General features: G+C 45.9%; 1 protein-coding gene across 2 annotated transcripts in view; it reads right to left on the reverse strand.

The window, feature by feature from the left end:
* Positions 1–14,495, reverse strand: part of CHST8 (carbohydrate sulfotransferase 8) — a 185,807-nt gene extending 171,312 nt beyond the window's left edge. The window contains exon 1 of one of the 2 annotated variants that reach the window (XM_040615622.1): positions 14,170–14,495. The gene's annotated coding sequence lies outside the window, so the exon portion shown is untranslated. Of the gene's footprint in view, positions 1–13,926; positions 14,109–14,169 lie in introns of those variants that run through there. The other variant, XM_040615623.1, reaches the window with a different exon arrangement.
* Between the last annotated feature and the right edge of the window lie 5,853 nt (positions 14,496–20,348).

Here is a 20,348-nt window from a genome sequence, read left to right on the forward strand (position 1 = left end):
GTTAAAAACACTGATTCTCTGAAAGGCAGGAGATTATAATTTCTTGTAATTCTTCCTAAACCTTCCTGGGATCTTTTATTTACACAGTATTTGTAAATTGAACTGCATGTTCTTTTTTAAAAATGTGGGTAGCAACTGACTAAACATCTTTCAAATTACTCTAAACTTAAAAAACCCAACCACAAATGTTTTACTTTGATACTTGTAAGCAAAAAAAGATATATCAATTGGAACTATTTTTTATTTTGAAGATTTCTGTTTCAGTGATAATAAAGAAACACTTGTATTTTGGACATACCTGAAGCAGTTCCTTCCCCCGCTAATTTTGGTTCAACCTCTGAACAGAAAAATGATTCAGAGTTTAATTCTCACAGATATGAGACCTGCAGATGTTGGTTGTCCACTTTGTATTGTGGACATATATGACATATATGAAGCCTGTCATGGCTCTGTCAAAACAGAGTGAGGTGAAGTGCTAGTAAGATGGGTGATATTGCTCTAAGAATAAATATTTATACAGTATGAAAATAGGAGATCTTTTAGAAGGTTTTTCATGTCCTTTATGACAGCAGTGCTCATAAGCATTGCTATTATTAGTTATTGGAGGTTTGGGTTTTTTTCAATAAACTGAGGTAGAACTAAGAATTGGTTATTTTAAACACAGTAATATTATTACAGGTAATTTTTTTCCTCATAATTTTTCAGAACTGAGATCCTAATTGTAAATCCAGTACAAGCCCAGGACAAGAAGAGACAGTTGTTTCAAACAATAAAGAACTTAGTAAAAACAAGGGATGGGTACAGAGTGACAGGGAAGCACAAGGAAGAAGCTGGAGAAGTACTGGTTAGTTTGATAGATTATTCTGTCTTACAAGGGACATCATTAGTGTCCAGTTCTAGACAGGCATCAGACTGAGCAGGAGATGTGCAGAAATCTAATCCTGGGCACATCCACAGAGGCACACATGCTACAGTGTAGGAAGTATTTTCCATCTTCCAGTACTTTGACTTTGCTTAATATGGCATATTTTTACAAATTTAGGTTCAAACTTCTCCCTTCATCTCAACCTTCCTGTTGCTCTGGGGGAGCTGTAATTCTTCCTTCTTACAAAGGTCTCACTCCCAGGCATGGTCTCCTTTTCCACGATGTGATACAACCTTTTCCTGAGGCTTTTTACATTTGTCATTTGTAGATTCGTTATAAACTTTAGAAAAAGCAGCAAGCAGAAGAGAGGCAGTGCTGCATGGTGGAGCCCAGAGGCGGGCTGAGCCGGGGGGTTTGCTGAGGACAGCTCAGGGCAGGGTGGGCTGGGACCTGCACTGCCTGTGGGGCACGCAGCTGATGAGCTGAGCCGAGAGCTTACTAGGGGAGACAGGTCAGTACAGCCAAATCACAGTACCTAGGTTAGATAAAAACTATCTACATGGAGCACTCCTACTTCCCCCAAACTGAATTTCCTTCCCCAGAATTTAGTATTTCATTACAAGTTTTAAAATTGAGGTTATTTAATCTTAAAAGAAACCAAAATTACAATTTTCTGTAGGACAGAAATTACTGTTTGACTCGAAGCAGAGAAGACCACGCTAAATGGAGAAACTGCATGGCTGGGGGCAGACACCTGATTTTACGTCCCAGAATGGCAGAGAGGTCCTTACACAGGGTGCAGGCATCATCCTGAGGACAGCCCTTCCTCCCATGCGCGCAGCTGCCCTGTGCAGAAGGCTACTCCTAACGCTGGCAAGGTTTTTGCAGCAAACAAAAATTGACCTTAGGAGTCTTTACGGTCAGTTGTCTTCTTTAGCCTTGTCTTCTGTTGATACCTTGGCAGCAAAATGGAGAGTTATGTGGTATATCTTCATTTGCAAAATTAAATTTGGAGAGGAGAGAGATAATTTCATAAAGTAAACCAATATAAACAAAAATAGCCCCTCTGGGTAAGAAAGTACAGCTGAGTGGGGGAAGCCATGTGTATCAATATGAATAACAGCCATGTGAAACCACGATGCTGTGTATTTCTGGTAACCAACCTTCAAAAGAAGAAAATGAAAACAAAGGAGGGCAATGATACCTGGATTAGAGAACATAACGCGTGAAGAGGCTGAGAAAGCTAAATTCATAGAGTCCAGTGAAAGAGATGGCTCAGGGGGAACATGATCACAGTCTATAAATACCTTCAAGGTAACAATAGAAATGAAGGGAGGGAATTATTCACAGTCTCAGAAAATTGTAGGCCAGGGAGCAATGGCCTGAAGCTAAGAAAGAAAAAGTTTAGGTGAGATATTAAGAGGGGGGAAAAGAAGCCCTGACAAAAGAAAGCGAAAGGGCAGTTTAATAGCTGAACAGGGAAAGTGCCCAGTGTAGCATAACTGCCAGGTTTATGCAACTAGTGAGATGGCACATCACTGGAAGAAAGAGAGAGACGCTTTAATCAGACACACACAAGAGCCAGATCAGATTGAAAGAGTACTTCGTGGTCTCACAGGCTGTGCTCCAGGTAATGTCATCTAGCACTACATGAACTACAAGGCAGAGCTGTTTCTTTGAACTAGCCCAGCTGCTTCCTCTGTTGCTTGCTCTTACATATTTCCTTTATCCATCATGCACCCCCTGCTTCCCATCCAAACACAGATGAATTCCGTGTTGTCCCCTCTTACTGAGTCTGGCTTTCTATCCCGCTGGCAGAGGAGTCAGAAGAACAGCAGGAAGAAGGAGCGGTTGTAACTAAGGCAAGTCCAGCCAAGAGGGCTGCTGGTAATGATGGATTATAGAAGGAAATATCAAAGTCACTTAAGGATGAAGAGCTGGAGGTTTGCATGAACAACACCAATAATCATATAAAAAATTCTCCGCAAAACTGAAAAGTTGGAAGAAACCCCTGCCTCTGCTTGGAGCACCTCAAGCAAACTCTGATGGTCTCCATTAAAAGAATGGGGAGATTTCCAGGGCTGAGTGGGACTGTTTGAAGACAAGGCTTTTCCTGGAGGAATTGAGTGAGTAGGACCCTATTAGCTCTGGTGGTGGCTCCCCACTGCCCAAGCTCTCCCCGCTACTTCTCTTTGCCCTAGAATGCAAGGGAACGGGGTCAGCCAGGTCTGAGACAGGCTGATAATAATTCTCTAACACATGAGAGAAAGGTGTTTCCAACATGTGCCTAGCACACTTCGTAAGGTGTGCTAATAATAAATGACAGCAAGTTCACAGTCCAGAAGACACCCTGGAGGCAGGGTCCTGTCACTCGGAGGAGTGTGGGAGGAAGCAGGAGGGCTGCTGCTACCCGTGGGTGTGGGGTCCTGCTGCGAGATGATACATGGTTATCACAGAGCTGGCCACTGGTTGGCATCTAGTCAAACTCCCAGGTACACAGCAACCGGTACCCAGGGTGGTTTACGGCACGCTGACAGAGCCACTGCCAGAATAAATACTCAGTGTATAGCACAGGAACCTCCTATATAGAAACCTTTCATAAATGCTGCCCGTTGCCCTTTCCCGTCAGGGAACCACAGCAAAGATATCTGTACACAGAGCACTGTGGCCGTCTAAGGGCCTTTCCACAAATCTCACTTGGCATTGCCCCTAACTTGCCAGAGAAGAGACGTCTTTTTGCATGACACCCCTGTCTTGGTGCTTTCTTTACAATGAAGCACACATGGAGCATCACTGCACGGCTGCTCGGTGGCTGCCACCCGTGCTTGCGGGACTGGGGGAAAACAAGAGGCGGCAGCACATCGTACAAAAGCAGACGGGTTACACTAAATGTGAGCCTGCTGCATCTTTACTGCGAGGCCAGAAGAAGCACTGGTGTAGTGACGTAGTATCTGAAACAATTTTGTACCATTTAAATAGTTTCATTTTAGTTGTGGTGTTAGTGAAACAGAAAAGCCTAACGAATCTCTGCTGAAGTTCTCCAGTTGAGGGCCACCACTTTTTAGATTGATCCAGAAAGATGATGAATGTTTTACCAGAGCTATCTTAGTGATGAGCATCTTGCAGAGGGAGTTTCTTGGTTTTGTTGGTTTCTTGTTTACAAAGAACTACTTAATGTAATAATTCTCAGATAATAGAAGAAGTGTTTTCAAAAGAGATCTATGTTAAGTCAGGGGTATGACCAGGTTACAGAGCAGGTTCATTTATGGTAAATGCCAATCACTAAAAAGATCAGACACAATACTCTGAAAATCAAAACCGATGAAGTTTCGGTTTTCTTTGGTTTTAAAGGTAAACCTGTATCATTTGCTGTACTGAAAATCCCTGACAATTACTGGTGAAATAACAGATCTAAAAGACTTTTAAAATCATGATTTTAAAAGTCACCCTTCTTTATTTTAAAAGAATTCCCCATCCTAAGAAATCCAGATATGTACATGCAAATAAGTATTTCCAGAAGGTATGTCCTTGGAAAGTCTGGAAAGAATAAAGGCACAAGAGAGCTGCGTGGGTCTGCCGTACCTTCCTCAAAGTTGCTTTCCTTCAATAACTTTGTTGAAACAATCCACAGTTACATACATAAGCTCAAACGATCATATTTCTGAATAGCTATTTTAACTGAAGGGAACTACAGTCATTCTGAAGACATATCTCTGTTACAATTTATAATGAATGTAATCTTCAAGGGGTAATAACTTCTCTCAATTACACAATTTTTCTGTTAAAAATGGCGTGTTAGAATCTGGGTTGTCAGCTCCTCTTGCTATGGACACACATTTCTCAGTAAAGCATCTTAGGCACCCCCAGTATGCTATCAATAAGATCAGTAATAATGTTAAAACTTTTTTTTTTTTTTTAATTGCATGTTAACATAATCTTTCAAGTTATTTTTCCAATATAAATACATAGGGACAACAGCTGTTTGTAGATCTCCAATTAGAGCTTTTTGTGGCTGTCTCTACAGAAAATGCCTTTGGCTAATATAATTTAAACCTCTTCTGTAAATGCGTTTCATGCTTTGAAGTTAGCTAATAATTTCTGTCATTTAAGAACAATGTTCCGTGATTTGCTCCTATTAGTAAAAGTGAGAAAATGAGCACTCCCCTTGGCTCCCTGCTCCCCACCTGCCTGTGTGCCGGAGCGCTGGTGATCTGCTGCCCTGGATTTACCGAGAGCTGCCCCGCTGCTGCCATGTCTTGGGTGGGAAGGTGCAGAGGGCTCCGGGCCGGCATTTTTACAGAGTGCCGGCAGCTGGGGGAACTTCAGAGTTAGGTCCCAAGGTCACAGCCAGAATAGGGAAGGAGAACTATAAATTACGAAGCGCTGGACTGCAGCCAAGCCCATGGGAAACTGCATTTAGCATATCATTCTCTAAGCAGCAGGATGAAACCTTAACTCCCTTTTCAGACAGAATTTGAATGGAATTTGTTATAAGAACACTGATTGAAATATCACCAACTGACTTTCCATGACAACTCAGAAATGGGTTGCAATCATGGGGGGATCCTCTTCCAACCGGCCCAAAATAACGATGAGGATGATGATAGAGCCCTATCTAATATTTATGAAAACCAGATGAATTTCTGTGCTAGCAACATGCTGGTATTATAGCAGAGACCTCAGATAAACTCTTGACATTAACCTAAGCTCAAGTTCCTCCCAGTGTAAACCAAAGGCTGAAACAAGAAGCTGATTCTAGTATTCTGAAGTAAAAATGCTGCAGTGGAGGTTAATAGCAATGTAGTTAGAACAATACGGTGCAGGTAAGTGTGACGATTTATTACTCGCAGATACTACATACAGACTGCCATCGGTGCTGTAGACCTTCTGTGTAAGGTGCAGAACTAGAAGAGCTTTACGTGAGCTATAGGCACCTTGGGCAGTGGCCCCCATGTATGTTACGTGCATATGCAGTATCTAATGCTGTGGGGATATGCTGAGTCCTCCAGAAGTTGTAGCATACACAATATGGGCAGTGCTATTCAAAAGCATTAAAACAATATAGCTTTTATGAGGAAAGGATGAATTAATTATTTTAAGGATGCAAAAGTTACTTTAGATTTTAAATGTTGAAAAAATAGAAAAAAGAAATGATCCATGTAAATTATTTGTATCGTAAACGTAAAATCTCTGCCTCTGGCTGTTGCACCGTTAACTCCGAGACCTATATTTAAAGATGTGAGATAATGTTATTGTCAGTCTCGGTGGGAAAAGGGGAAGCTTGAAAGCAAATCCCCTCCCCCCTTGTCTGCAAAGGAGGAATACTGGCATTAAGTGCTGAGACAGCTGCCATCCTTCCATCTTGGCACTAAGCTAGGTGGTGGAAAGTGGTGAAGAGATGCTGGAGAGTCTGGGGCGAGCTTGGGGAGGCAGACGAGAGTTGTAGTTGATTGGGCAGCAGCTTCGTCAGATGGACCATAGAGCCAGAACTAGGGGTTTTTTGCTACTATTCTATAACTGATTCTTTAAAACACTCAGAGCTTTGCAGCCAGGGAAGGGACTATTAGCAAGAAACACTAACACTGTGATCTGAATAGCTGTTGTGAAGAAAAGTCAGAAAAGTAATAAATTGGCTTCCATAGCTGCAGAGTTGGGTTTTTTGGATGCGGATGTGATAAAGTATACTTTCAGGGAAAGCTAGAAAAAACCGTCTTGAGTATTTGTTAAAATCTTAGATGGCAGGGAAGGAACTTTCCCTCGAACTAGCAGATGTGGAAGTCTGTGTTGGATAGCCCAGGTTCTGGAGTGGAAGATGCAAGGATGAAATAACAGTTGGGCACGCTCCGCCTTACACCCCAGTGCTGTGATAACCTCCAGATGAACAAGTTTCAGTCAGGGCAGATTAGGACAGGATTATCTCTTCTTTTACTTGAGAAACCAGGCAAATACATTTCTGCTGCAAGAAAGGGCAGGCTGCATTCTGTAAGTACTGCTTTCTCTGAGCCTTTGGTATCTGCTAAAATGAAGAAAATAACTGCTTTTCTGAACTGCAACACAAAGAGGAGATTCACGGCATCCTCCCGTGTATGTGCCTGCAGATTCATATGTTTTATCGACCAGGATGCTACTTTTACAATTTCTTCCTTTATTTCATAGATCTTTTCACAAATAGATTTTGTGATCCCTAAGAAATGAGATATCCAAAGGTTCACGAAGCAACAATCTATGTGGTTTTTTTGCCAAGTGAAAGAGCAACATAGTTTTTATCCCTTCTTATGCACTAGTCTAACTTCTGATTCACCCGTTAGATTTCTGAATTTATTTTACTAATTCAGCTCATACTGCTTTATATGCTTTAAGCAGATCAAGCAGCTCATGCAAGAAAGTTAAAGTATATTAAATAATTACTGATGTAACATCTTTCATTAAAGAACTTAAAAGCAACAGAAAAATTAATTGATCTTTGAGCTAAGTAGTATCCCCATTGCTGGGTACAAAAATGAAAGCATATTAAATCAAATATTCAAACATAGGTGCCTAAAGTTACTCATCTAAGTATACATGTCACCAGCTTCAAAACTACTGCTTTGAATCTCCCAGCTCAGAAGGGGGTAATTTTTGCATTTGAGGGTCATGCTGAACAGAATGAGAAACCAACATTTCTCAAACCATTTCTATGCAGGTATTAAAGGGACCCAGATTTAAAAACCAGGATCTTCTGCGGCTTTGGCTCAAAGTGGCAACTGTTAAAAAACAAAGCGACTTTCATTTAGCTCCTGGCTATAAGTGGATGTCAGATTGCAGGCATTCAGGTTCAAAAAACACTCAGAAAGTTGATGTAACGGATCCCGCCACCTTTCCCAACATAGGTAATTACTGCTCTCTCAACGAGTGTCATTTACTGACATGAGCTGACTTTCATGAGGTTGGTTACTGTAAGAATGGAGGTTGGCAGGTCAGGCCCTAGGAGGTTTTGTCGTGGTCGTGCTGCTCTTTGGCAGCACTGAAGACAGAAGGCAGCCTCTCTGCCTGCCTTCTGCGCCGGCACAACCTCCAGCCCCTTCTCCAGGAGCCAGGACTTCCACCTCCGAGTGAGTGAGGCTTCTTTCTGATGAAAAGTGAAAGACGGTTTATGGGCGCTATGATACACATTTCAAATTAAGTATTTTAAGGGAGGCGCAATAATTGTCAGGTCTGCATATTTAATGGACCTTGAGCTGTAAACATGCTCCAAAAATACCTAGTTAATATCAGTTTGACAGTGAATTGGCACAGTACTGAGCTCCGATGCATCAAATTAACATCGATCCGCAAAATGTTACTGGAAGGTTTCTTAAATCTGCCAAGTTTTAAAATCAATTCAGAAGAGGGCCCCTCTCCCCACCCTCCCTTTTTTGAAGTCCTTTCTAGTTCCCTACTAGTAGTCTAAGGGCATTCCTTCAGAAATGCTTTAGAAATGTTAATTCTTTTCAAACTTTGTTTTCCCATTCAAGAGCGATCAATTCCTCTTAGGGTGTTTCTTTGGTATGCAATTTAAAATCCTCTCCCGCTCACTCTGGGTCAGAGGAGCAGAGCTGTGACCACGAAGTGCCCAGCCGAGGTTCAGCTGGGCTCTGTGCAAATGATGCGCAGTGGATATTCTGGGATGCAGGTGCTCTGCCGCCTCCAGTGGATGGCTAATAACTTCCAGGTGGGATCTGAAGGAACTGGCACTGCCCCATCACATTCCTCTATGGCTTCTGTCCTGGCAGCTTCAACAGCTTCCCCTCTCCCTGTGTGATGTTAATACAGCTGCGCTTAGTGGACCTGGCTATGCTGGAACACCCTCAATAAACAGAGGAAAGCTGGCAGGCTCTGCTCTCTGAAGGGTTCATGACTCCGCCGCAGTTTCAGCTCCGTCTGCCAGCGCCGGGGTTTGTTAACCTTCCTGGCAGCCTGCAAAGCCACACTGCTCTGGGGCATGCTGCCGGGGGGCTGGGCAGCAGTCTGCCACGAAGGGGAAAGAGTTCGAAGGAGGCTTATGCTGCTGGAGGAGGAAATCTGCCGGGCAGCCTCGTCCTGGTTGGTATTAGCTCACTTTGCTTCCATTTTGCTCTATGGATTTTCAATAACTATGATAGAAGAGCATACATTCAAACAAAATAATTAAGACATAATAGTGACATTTTTCTCCAGAATTTTTATCTTTGTCTAAGCAGGGATACAAATGGTAGGGTAAGGTTCCAATATCTATTCACACAGCTTTCCTTGAAAACACACTGTAACAGCTATTGAAATGTTTTGCCAGCAAGAGTCATGTAACAGCACCTGTGAGAGAGGCTGTGACATTGGTTTTTATCCCCTGAAAGAATGGAAATTGGGTGGCTTTCAGAAGAAAGCCATTGAATGAGCTGCTTAATGTTCGGTTACTATTCGGGATGCATGCTGTGGCATGGTTACCATGAGGCGGCACGTGCCAGCACCTAATGGCTCCAAAAGCAGTATTGCCAGCCCTGGAAGGTTGTCCCCAGCATGGCAGGGAGTGTGCTGCAACAGTGTCCCCACCTTGCTCCAACCTTTTTCAGGCGTCCTCCTGCTCTGCTTTTCACCCGTGGGCTCGTGCTGTGAGGAGGGGGCCCTGCCATCCCCTGAGTTGCTCTTCTCGCAGCATGTGCTCCACCGCTGAAGCCACAGCTCCGGGTTTCAGTGGTGGCACTGGGAGTAGAGACCGTGCCTGCAGAACGTCTCCCTGTGGAGTGGCTGCTCCAGTTCCTGTTGGACTGCTGTGGTTGCACCTCTCTGAGACGTAAAACTCCCGGAAACATCCATGGGACCTTGTTTGTTGTGGTTGTCCCCACCAACTCCCACTCTGCACCGTAAACAGGAGGCGGCTGAAGGTGTTGCTCCGGTGGCTCAGCTGAAGTCAAGGAGAAATGTTGGCTGCTGTGTGATGACTAAGGCTCACATGCTTATTACTTCTATCAGTTAGAGCTCTTAATCACTTTGTGCTGTTTCATCCTATAACATGAATTCACTTCAAGCTGTGAAATTCACCATTTTTGCCATGACTAATTCGTGAAATCTGCCACCTTCTTTCGTGGTTCACTTTGTGCCCTAGTTAGGCATCATCTGTCTGATTAGGGAAATCTGCGATTTGTTCCTTGCAGTTGAGCCATGACAATTTCATTCCCCTCCTTTCTCCTCTTTGCACTCAACTGGGATTTCATCGTCACTTTTGCCTTCTGATGCAGTGGGGACAGAGTGGTGTGGAAACTGTCTTTGCCGGGGTTTGCACGCAGTGAGTCCTGGCTTTCCTCCTCTATGTGGTGTGTGGGTAGGGCTCAGTCTTGCATCGGTGGCCCTCAGCCTAAGGCTTTAACCCTGGCTTTCGATAAAGCCACTTAGGTCTAGTATATTATGTTTACCATCTCACTACGTTTCTCCCAGCCTGGTTGCTACAATATTTTGGAAATCATTTCCCACCTGCCTTGCCAGTGCCTTCTTTCATGATACATTCATCTGTTACTCTTTATATTGAACAGTGCTGGCATTACTAAATGCTATAAATGTACCCAGTATAACATAAAAATACACAAGCAGCTGACTGGTCTTGCCTACAAGAAATACTATTAATCTTTCATATTTTTCACACGCTCTGGGCAAGATCCAGAGGGTGCTCAAGGAACATCTTGTAACTGAATCAGGTCCTAAATTCTGATTTTCTCCCTGATTGGTTAATGTCTAAAAATATTTTCCCACACTCTTAATGTCTTAATTGTTTCTTGAAGATGTTGCCAGCTCATCCATCCTTTTACCCATAATTTACACCCTCTTACAAACCCAGTGAAATATTATTTTAGTGTTTCTGTCGCTGAAATACAGTGATAAATGGTTTTCTTTTAAGATCAGTGGGAACAGTGTAATGGATGTGCAGGACAGCTTATTGACTTGCTCTTGCCAAAATGGAGTCCTGCCATGAAGTTCAGAAGGATCACAAGCTGCCCTGGATACTCCTCATGCTTCAACTCATCCTTTTTAATGTTAAAGCTTATGGGTTTGTGCTACACAGAGTTTTACGAGATAATGATAGGAGAGCAAAGGAAACCTTCCCTCCTAGCTCTGCTCCTTTTCACCATAACTTTCCATCTCACTCTTTCTGTACTCTGCCTTTTTTTTTTAACCAGTTTCACTCAGTCTGTGTTAATCACCTCCCTGTCTGAAGCACAATCATGTAAATAAGATCAGCAGCACCATTTCAATTGACATATAAATAAACGGACAAATCTCTGAGAAACTCTGGCTGTAGTTAACCCTTCCTCAGAAGTCCAGAGGAGGAGGTTCATGAACGCCCTAAAGTGTACTTTGTCCAGCTATCGGGGATGATCCTGCTTCAGCTCATACAATTGACAAATTTATTTGAATGACTTGGAGCAGGATTGTGGTTGGTGCTCAGCACCCCACGCTCCTCTGAATCTGCTGCTTTCAGCACAGGAGTCTTGCAGCCGTACTAGCCCAAGCTATTTACTTAGCACCACTGTGGACTAATCAGATGGCAATAAAAGCTTTTACTGTGCCATCCTGTTTGTGATCAGCAGAAACATAAAAAGCATGTTAGCAAATTGATTTTTTGGCATTAATTGTGAGCAAAGAGCATTATACTGAGTACAGATAGGGTGGTTTTTTTCAGGCAGAAAAATTCTATTTTAGTATTTTAAAAGTGATTCTGGAAGATGCTGAGCTAAGCCCAATGGACATACTTTTCAAATGCCATAAGGCAAAGAGTAGTTACTGAATCTCCTCAGTCTTATTAGCTTACATAAACATAAAAATTTGAATAATGTTTAAAAAGCTAAATTCTCCAGATAATCCATAATCAGTAAGTGTTCATTACTGAGATGTAGCAAATATGCGTGAGATTTCCCTGGTGACATTTTGGTTACATGATTTAAAAGGTGTAGAAAACTCTCCTCCGTGTGGGGCCCAGCAGAAACTTCCGCAGGCTCCAAAGGTCACTCGGTGGCAGCTTGGACCTTCCTGGTCCCCTTCAGGAACGAGCAGGAGGAAATCGGAATTCACTGTCTCGTTTTACAGCTCTGGTGATTTATAAATAAATCATCCCCACACGATGATTGATGTCTCCATATAAATAATTAAGTCTTGACCTTATGTTATGACACCTGCTAAATTTTTTGGCACTTGAAACCAACGCTGAGGAGAGATCCGTGACACCGGATAAATAAATGTGGGACAAGATTTGAGGGGGAGGGAGAAGCAGGTTTCTGTTTACTCTCATTTTGTTTTGTTTGATTCCATCAGTTAATTGGTGATGATGATTATTAATCTCCGTTGCCATCTACTCTATGGATTTAATTCCTGCCTGTGATTGCTGTCGGAAAGTTTGCTCCATTAGGAGCAGACTTTGATTAGATTTCCAGTAGACGCAGTTTCCCAGAGCTCCCCCAAATCGCGGTGTGACCTAGCCCAGGCACTTTATACCCATTTTTGTTTGCTGTTTACTTGGCTTGGTGGCAGAGCTCCAGCAGCCCGGGTGACACTGTCATTCTGCTCAACCAGGCTAGGTAGCAGGTGTCAGCAAAAGTTTAATTTGGAAGCTCATGAATTCAAAAGGAGAGCTTAACGGTTATCCCCAACACAGAGAGCTGCTCTGGCCTGCTCCTGGAAAAGAGAAAATCCCGGGGACATGAAAGGAATTGATGAGAAGCCAGGCACCTGACAAAATGAAATCTTCTCGGGCTAAACTGGTGATCGCTTTCTCATCAAATGATGAGCATCATTAATAAACAAAATGGACTTAGCGACTGCATTCACGATTTTCACTTCGGAGACCATTCAGGTTTACCATCCATCCTCCCTGGCTGGTACTGGTAGATACAGCCTATTCTCTGAGGAGCTGCAACTTTTAAATCTTGCAGTAAAGGACAAGCATTTCACGGTAAGTGTCCAACGCAAAAAAAAAAAAAAAAAAAAAAAAAAAAAAAAAAAAGAGCAACTCTGGGTGTTTTTAAACCTCTTTACCCGCACAAAACGCAAGTCGGCTACAGAGGGAAAGCTGCGCTGTGATGCCGTGATAAGGAGGGGCTCGCCGAACCCCTCAGAAAGCTTAAAAACCCGACCAGGCAGCCAGGCGCGGGCCGGGGGGCACAGCACCCCGCGGGCAGGGGGGCACAGCACCCCGTGCAGACACCCCCGTACGGAGCTGTCCTTCGTTGTCTGTTGCCGCGGTCCGGGTACGTGCGCTCCTCGGGCCCGAGGTGCGGGGGCACTGCGAGGTCCGGGCTGGCCGTGCCACCGGGCAGGGCGGGGGGTGCGGGGCTTACCGCGGCCGGAGGCTACAGCGAGCCCCCGGCGCCCCGCGGACCGGCTCCAGCCACGGGAAAGTGCCTTAACACCGCGCAGCCCGAGCCCCCGGGAACGGGGTTTCCAGCCCGGGGAGGTGCCGGCATTTAGCAACTAGTTTGCTTCGGATCCCGGCACCGGCGTTACCGAAGCCCGGGGCAGAGCCGCACCCGCGGCTCCATCCCTCACCCGCACCGGGCCGCCGGCTCCGTCCCTCACTCGCACCGGGCCGCCGGCTCCGTCCCTCACCCGCACCGGGACGCCGGCTCCATCCCTCACCCGCACCGGGACGCCGGCTCCGTTCCTCACCCGCACCGGGACGCCGGCTCCGTTCCTCACCCGCACCGGGACGCCGGCTCCGGTCCTCACCCGCACCGGGACGCCGCCTCCGTCCCTCACCCGCAGCCGGGCCACCGGCGCCCCGCGGAGCCCCGTGTCCGAGGGGCCGGGCCGGCCCCGCCCGACGCGCCGCAGCCCCGGGCACCCCCGCGCCGCACCTGCCCCTCCAGCCCGCCGGTACCGGCGCCGCCGGCCGGGGGCAGCCCCGCGGGGAGGGGTCGCGCCGCCGCGGGGACGGACGCGGGACGAGGGGCCCCAGCGCGGCGCCGCCGCAAGTTTGGGCACTTTCCCGAAGTGGTGCGGGGAAAAGTTGGGGAGCGGCCGGGCGGGGCGGGGGGTACCGGCGGGGCAGGGCCCGGCCCGGGGACGGGGGACTCGCCACTGACCTGCGCCGCGGCCGCGCCGCCTCGCCGCGCTCAGCGCATCCTCCGCGCCGCGCCCGCCCGCCGCCGCTCTGCGCGCCGCAGCCGCGGCTCCGCGCCGGCGATCCTCGGCGGGGAGGGGGGAGCGGAGCGGGACAGCCCGCCCGGAGGAGGCAGAGGCCGCCGCCCCCTCCCCGCCTCCGCGCCCCCCCCGCGCCGCCGCGCCCCGGCCGCCTCCGCGCCCCCGCCCCGCGCCCCGCTGCGCACCTCCGGGAGCAGGTGCGGCGGCCTCCGGCGGGGAGCGCGGCCCGGCCCTGCTGCGCCCTCGGCGCATCGTCCCTCGCCGCCGCACGGGGAGAGCGCGGGCGGTGCCGGTGCCGGTGGTGGTGGCGGTGCCGGTGCCGGTGCAGCCGCCGCCGCCTTTCCAGGGGTGCCGTTCGCTTCTCAAGTTTGACACGTTGTGGCGGCGCCGGCCGCCCCCCCCGGCCGCCTTCAAGGCTGCTGAATTATGCATTGTCTGAAGGGCAAATGCCGGCGTGCGGAACGGGGGCTGCCGAGAGGAGCGTGGCTGTGTGTCGCCGTGTGTCGCCGTGTGTGTGTGCGCACAGGCGCGCACACGGCTCCTGCTGGGGAGCGGCGCCGGGAGCTTGTGCCTGGGCGTCTGCCCGAGGCATTGCAGCCCCCGGGGGGGCAGCGGCGGCGGGGGGGTCCCAGGCAGGGCGCTGGGGGAAGCCCTGCGGTCCTGCTGCCGGCTCTGTGGGGAGGAACGGGGCAGGGAGGTTCCTGTCATCCCCTCGGTGTAGGTACGAGCATCCCGCCGGGCATGTCCTCCTCCGGTGTGCAATTTAACAGCGGTGTGGGAAGTAGGTGTATTTTGAGACCAGCTGGGAAGATCGGTCGGTGTCGCGCACTTAGTTCCCAGAGAAGGTGGTTGTGAACACAGACCCCAAGGGGAGGAACAGTAGAAGTAGTTGGAGGAGAACTGAAGTGGTGATGGTGCTCTCAAACAATAAATCACAGCAGGTGTGCTGTGGCCAGGGCACAGCGGGGACCAAGGTGCCTTCTCAAGAGCCTGGGATGTGAACTGTGGAGTAACTGCACAGAAGGTGCCTCTTGCACTCTTTGCTGGCTATTTCCCACCCTAAAATACCGAGAGGACTTTCCCCGCACAATTGTGCAGTGGAACAAACAGTCTACTAAGAGCAAAACCAGGTCATGTCAGGGGTCCCCAAGAATGGCCTCTGTGGCATGCCTGGCTATTGCTAGGTGTAATGAAGTGGCCACTGGATGAAATTAAGGAACATCAGAGCTAGACAAAACAGTAGCCTCAGAGCCCGTGTATCAAGGGGGTACGCTGTGCTCTGCACCCCCTCCTCAGCTTGGGGAGCGGTGGGTCCCAGGAGCTGCCCATTCTGCCAGGGACTCGTGGAGCTGAGCGCTGGCAGCCTGGAGGGAGCGGCGGCGGGGCTTGCCGACAGACAGAGCCAGCCGTGTTACGTTGATGTACCCTCCATCCATCCTTAATAAGGCATTGTGAGCATGCAGTATTAAATGTGTGCCAAGATGGATCGTATCTACAACCCTCTGAATAGTTCCAGGTGTGTCTTATAAATAAACTATGACATTTATCCTTTGACTCGATTAACAGGAATACATTATACTTAGTCTGCTCCCTAGCAATCAATTGTTGCAACTAAGTAGGTGTTATTTATTAAAGTATTGATTAGGGACCCAATCCCGTGGTCTTTAGGCAAGCCAGTTCTTTGCTGATGAATGGAATATTTGATTGAGAGTTTTGAGATCAGACTGTATATAATTCTATTGTCACAGGGAAAAAAAGTGCATGTGGTACAGCTTTCCGAGGGAGATGCATTCATACCACTTGGAGTTCAAAAGAAGAATAACACACATTCCTTACATGAAAACTGCAATCATTGCTTTACTTGAGTGCCTTCTGTCATTTTCTTTGTGATGCAGTGTGCATAGGCTTTAACAGCAAAAATAAATAAGTCTAACTGGGGAAAGTGCATTGAGTTACATACTATAGATGTAAAACATTCCTTGATGTCTGTTGCTATGGCAGGTGACTGGGGACAATACTGTCCTCTGAGGGCCAACTCCTGTTCATGCGGCGTAAGGAAACTTTCCTGCTATATCATGGTGGCTGCTTTCGCGAGCAGGCTGAGCAGAGTGTGGCTCTGTGTTCTTTTTTCAGGTTGTGTTATGAAAAATGCTTTCAATGAATGACCTTGAAAACAAAGCCCAGATAAGGGCCCTGGCATTAGGTCCAGTTACAGTGAGTTCTCTGTCTCCCTCCCTGCAGGACTCACAATTACGTTTTTCTTCAATTTCGTCTCCATTACTTGCAAAACATTCTTGGAAATTTGAAAAATAAGGTATTTCAAAACAATGATTTCTGGGATTTATTTTTGTATTTGGGAGGATTTATTTTTACTTTTTTCCCTCTCTGTCTCCAATGGAACAGAAGGCAATGTGAATCCCTTTTGTTTACCTCTTTGTTTCTGCTCCCGACTGCTTAATAACATAAGCAGATATGCTTATGGCTCTGCCTGTAGTCTGGTGCTAGATAGTGACTATTGCAAAGTTAGGAGGAAGAGCAACAATCAAAAAGCTTTGGTTTTGAGAGGGTAGAATGAAATAAGAGGACAGAATGGGAAAAATATATATATATAAGAAAAGAATATACTTGGTAAATGCGTATGCTTTAACAATAAGGAATTTTTATTTGGGTATTTGTATGAAATGAGATTTCTAATTATGTTGAGATTAAAACATGCTAAAGCAAATGCAGTATTTACTGAAGGGGATCTTTTGCATTATTAGTTGTACGGACTCATACACTCAGAGTGCAAAGAAATATCCCAGCCTATAATCTAGTATTGTTGTTGTGATCTAGTGATACTAGTACCATGCTTGCAATCAGGATTGTTATGTACATTACAAATTGTCACTTAGAATACTAGATATAATCTCACTTCTTTCAAAATTGGAAGGAATTGTTTACCTTTGTTTAGTCATAAGCAAATGCAACTCATCTTTGCAGAATGTTTGCTATGGAAGGCTGGAAAACATTTGGGGGAGTACAAAATTAATTGTAAAGATGGTTTTGGTGCTTAGACACATGCAAAATATTTCTGGTGGAAAGGACTGGAAGTTATTTATCTCAGTGATCTGGAGCCTGATATTTATACCAATGCTATCTGAATCCTTTAGAAAAAAGGTTATTTCCCCCATCCTGCCAATTATTTGGAGGAAAAAAAGAAGTTAAAATTTTTAAAATTTTATATTATAGGAAAATTCATCTTGTATTCCGTCTTTATTCATCTCTCAGAAAATAGCACAGAGAAAAATGAAGAGAACATATGGTGTCTTCTATCAGTCAGTCATCATTACTGCTTCTTCACACTATGTCATCACCCCACAAATAGCAAATGAGTGTGAATTTCTCCCTGCTGAAAGAGAAAAGAGAAAACTGGTTAGTGCAGCCAAGTAAAAAAATAAATTAATAAATATCACAGTAGCATAAATGGGAAGATTATATAAAATATTAAAGACAAAGAGAATGCAGAGGGAAAACCCCCTAAACTGTCAAACAATAGTATCAAACCTGCAAACGTTGAGCTGGAGCAGAACTCATGTATTTCTCTTGATTTGATAACCAAGCTTGAAATATTGATGGGACACAGTCTCTCTTGCCCATTCTTTATGAATGATTCTGTGCTATTTGAGGTGCTCAAACAGACAGTACTCAAATAAGAACTGCGAGGAATGTAATGTAATAGTTTGTCTCTGGGGCATCCATAAAATCCTGAATTTCCTTTTTAAGCAGACATCTAGGAAAAATATAATTTTATTTAATTCCCCAATGTTCCTATTACACTTCTAGTGTAAAGGTTGCAATTCAAATCCTTATCTGCAAAGCCTCTCTGCCATTCTTAAACTCTCTTGCAAAGAAATATATGACAAAGCAAGCCTTGGCAATAGCTGCCATAGGAACTTAATAAACCCCAACACTGGAAACATCCATCCCAGCTTTGGAAGGGATATTTCAAAATCAACCTCCTATAGAAGCAGCAAAAGCAGTTGAGGTTTATGGGAGGGGGCGGGGGGGGAAGGATGTGTATGTGTATACATTTGTCTGCAACCTGGTAGATTTCCTGAGATCAGGCAAAACCTCAGGCCAGAGTATTCATTTTTTCCTTCCACCTTTCTCCCCTCCCCTTCCCTCCAGTGTTGCTGAAATACCGCAGAGACCCAAAGGCAGACCCTGTGAATAAAGCTCCTGGAGTGGTACATCCAGAGTAGTGCAACAAAGCAGCAAATTAAGAGCCTCATAGGAAATTCTAAAGCAAATCTAGGCCAGATTGTCTCCCAGATCTCTAATCCTTCATTCCCTTTGGATCCTTCCATCAAAAAGCAGCTCATAACGGGATGCTAATGCACCTGGAATTGAGCCCCATATGTAAACTACAAGGGGAAGCAAGCTCATTTGTAAGCTCCTTTCGTTTTGATGCCCATCTGAACTGGGTACGTAAAGGATGTCTGGTAAAACTATGGTTCAGACAGCTGCCTTGGAACCATGTAGACACTTGGACTTGAGTTAAATGTCTTCTATGACCAGTCCCAGGATCTGGTATTGTTTTACTGATGCTGCTGTAGAGTAGCCATACCTGACTGTGGAAGCAGAGCTTTCCTCTGAAGATCGTTTTCTAAAAATTGCTTACATTGCAGCCAGCCAGAGAGGGTGAGCTCAGCAGGCTGGGGAATGGGGCAGTGTCAGCTAGGGTCATGGAAAAGCACAATGGTGGGTAATGCTCGGGATAGAAGAAAGCAGAATAAAAGTGAATTTTCTGGGAGTTAACAAAGAATAAGAAAGTATGAAATGATTCTGTGCACCCTGCCCCTGGAGCGATGATTCTGCGTGGGTAGTATCTGGAAGGTAGAAGTGGCAAGGTTTGTATGGAGAAGCAGTATCTTTATCAGACCAAGGAATATCAACGGGGCAAATTGTTGGGTACACAAACCATTCTTTGGGAGAAAAATAAAAACCTCCAGAAAAATTATAGAAACCTCAAAAGACAGAGTTGGAAGAGATGTATTAGATCATATGGTTCATCCTTTGGTAGCAGTAGCAAATTGTCCCCTAGAGACAGAGGACATCAGTTATTTCATAAAATATAGCCAAAAGGGCCAGAAGGAACAATGTGGTTTAGACAGGGAAGCCTGAGAAGCGTTTGATTTAGTCTTAAGTGAGAACAGCGAGAACTACCAGGCTCAGACCCCAAAAACTGCCCTTGAAAGTACTCTTTGGAAACCTAGCTGATAATCTGGAGTAACCAGGAGCTGTAGTTTTTGTCCTCATTACACTGAGTAGGTGCTGGAAGAGATTCTTTCAGTAGGACATAGCAAGATGTATGTTGAGATACTCCCCACACAACATACAAGGGCGCAGGTGTTTGGAGTGTTTTACTGCTCCTGTTTTGTTCATCCTAGAGGAGTGGTGGTTGAGATGGAGTGATTGCCCATGGCCCTTTGAAGGATGGAACTTGGAGGGCTTGGTTCTGCCAGGTCATGTTGCTCTCTAAGATGTAATTTGTTGTGAGTAAAACAATGTGCTGTGCTAACTTTGGTTCTCCGCTAGAGATGTACTCAGGTCCCATCCAGTTCTGGCATTTGAGGCTTGGGGCTCTCTTGGAATGGTTTGGTTTTCCTGGACGGATTCGCTTTGTCATTTCCAGAGACAGTAAAACTCAGGGACAGAATTCATATGCACCTCGTGTGCAGCTCCTTATTGTCCGGGTTTGGGCAAGAAATGGAACCTTGATCTATCAGTATAGAGATGGACTTCGCTGTGCAGCGTTTGGGATGACCCTGAGCCTGTTTTTCCAAGTGGATGAGTGAAATGAATCATACTGGAAAGATGAATTGGAGAAAAATACGCTTAATGCTGGCCAGCAAAACTGATCCTAGTGGGATCACTCCATCACTGAAGAAATGTGTCATAGCCCTTTCATAGGTGACATAAACAAGTTCCTTTTTAGGCTGCCAGGAACAGGGGCAGATCTCCTGACACTTGCATTCATTCTTCTGGAGTTTATGTGCTTTGTAAGTTGCTGGTATGACTCAGCAGAGAAGGAGCACAGTGCAGGCATGTAAGCCTGCTCCTGAGGAAGAACTGTTCTGAGGACCATCCAAAACAAAATAACTACAAAGTGTAACAAACAACGCTTTTCCTAGCCTCAGGTTAGACCTGGCTCCTGCTCCCCTACCATGGACCTCCTCTCCATTCAGCCTCTCCTGCCTTCTGCTCCTTTACCCTAGGACGCACGCCTCTGCATCGTCCATCCCCCCCACACATTGCCCAAATAAACCCACTTCTGACCACATCTCCCTTCCACGTCTTTTTTTCCTTCACTGCTGCTGTC

Source organism: Falco naumanni, chromosome 15, assembly GCF_017639655.2.
Source record: "Falco naumanni isolate bFalNau1 chromosome 15, bFalNau1.pat, whole genome shotgun sequence".
Lineage (NCBI taxonomy): Eukaryota > Metazoa > Chordata > Aves > Falconiformes > Falconidae > Falco > Falco naumanni.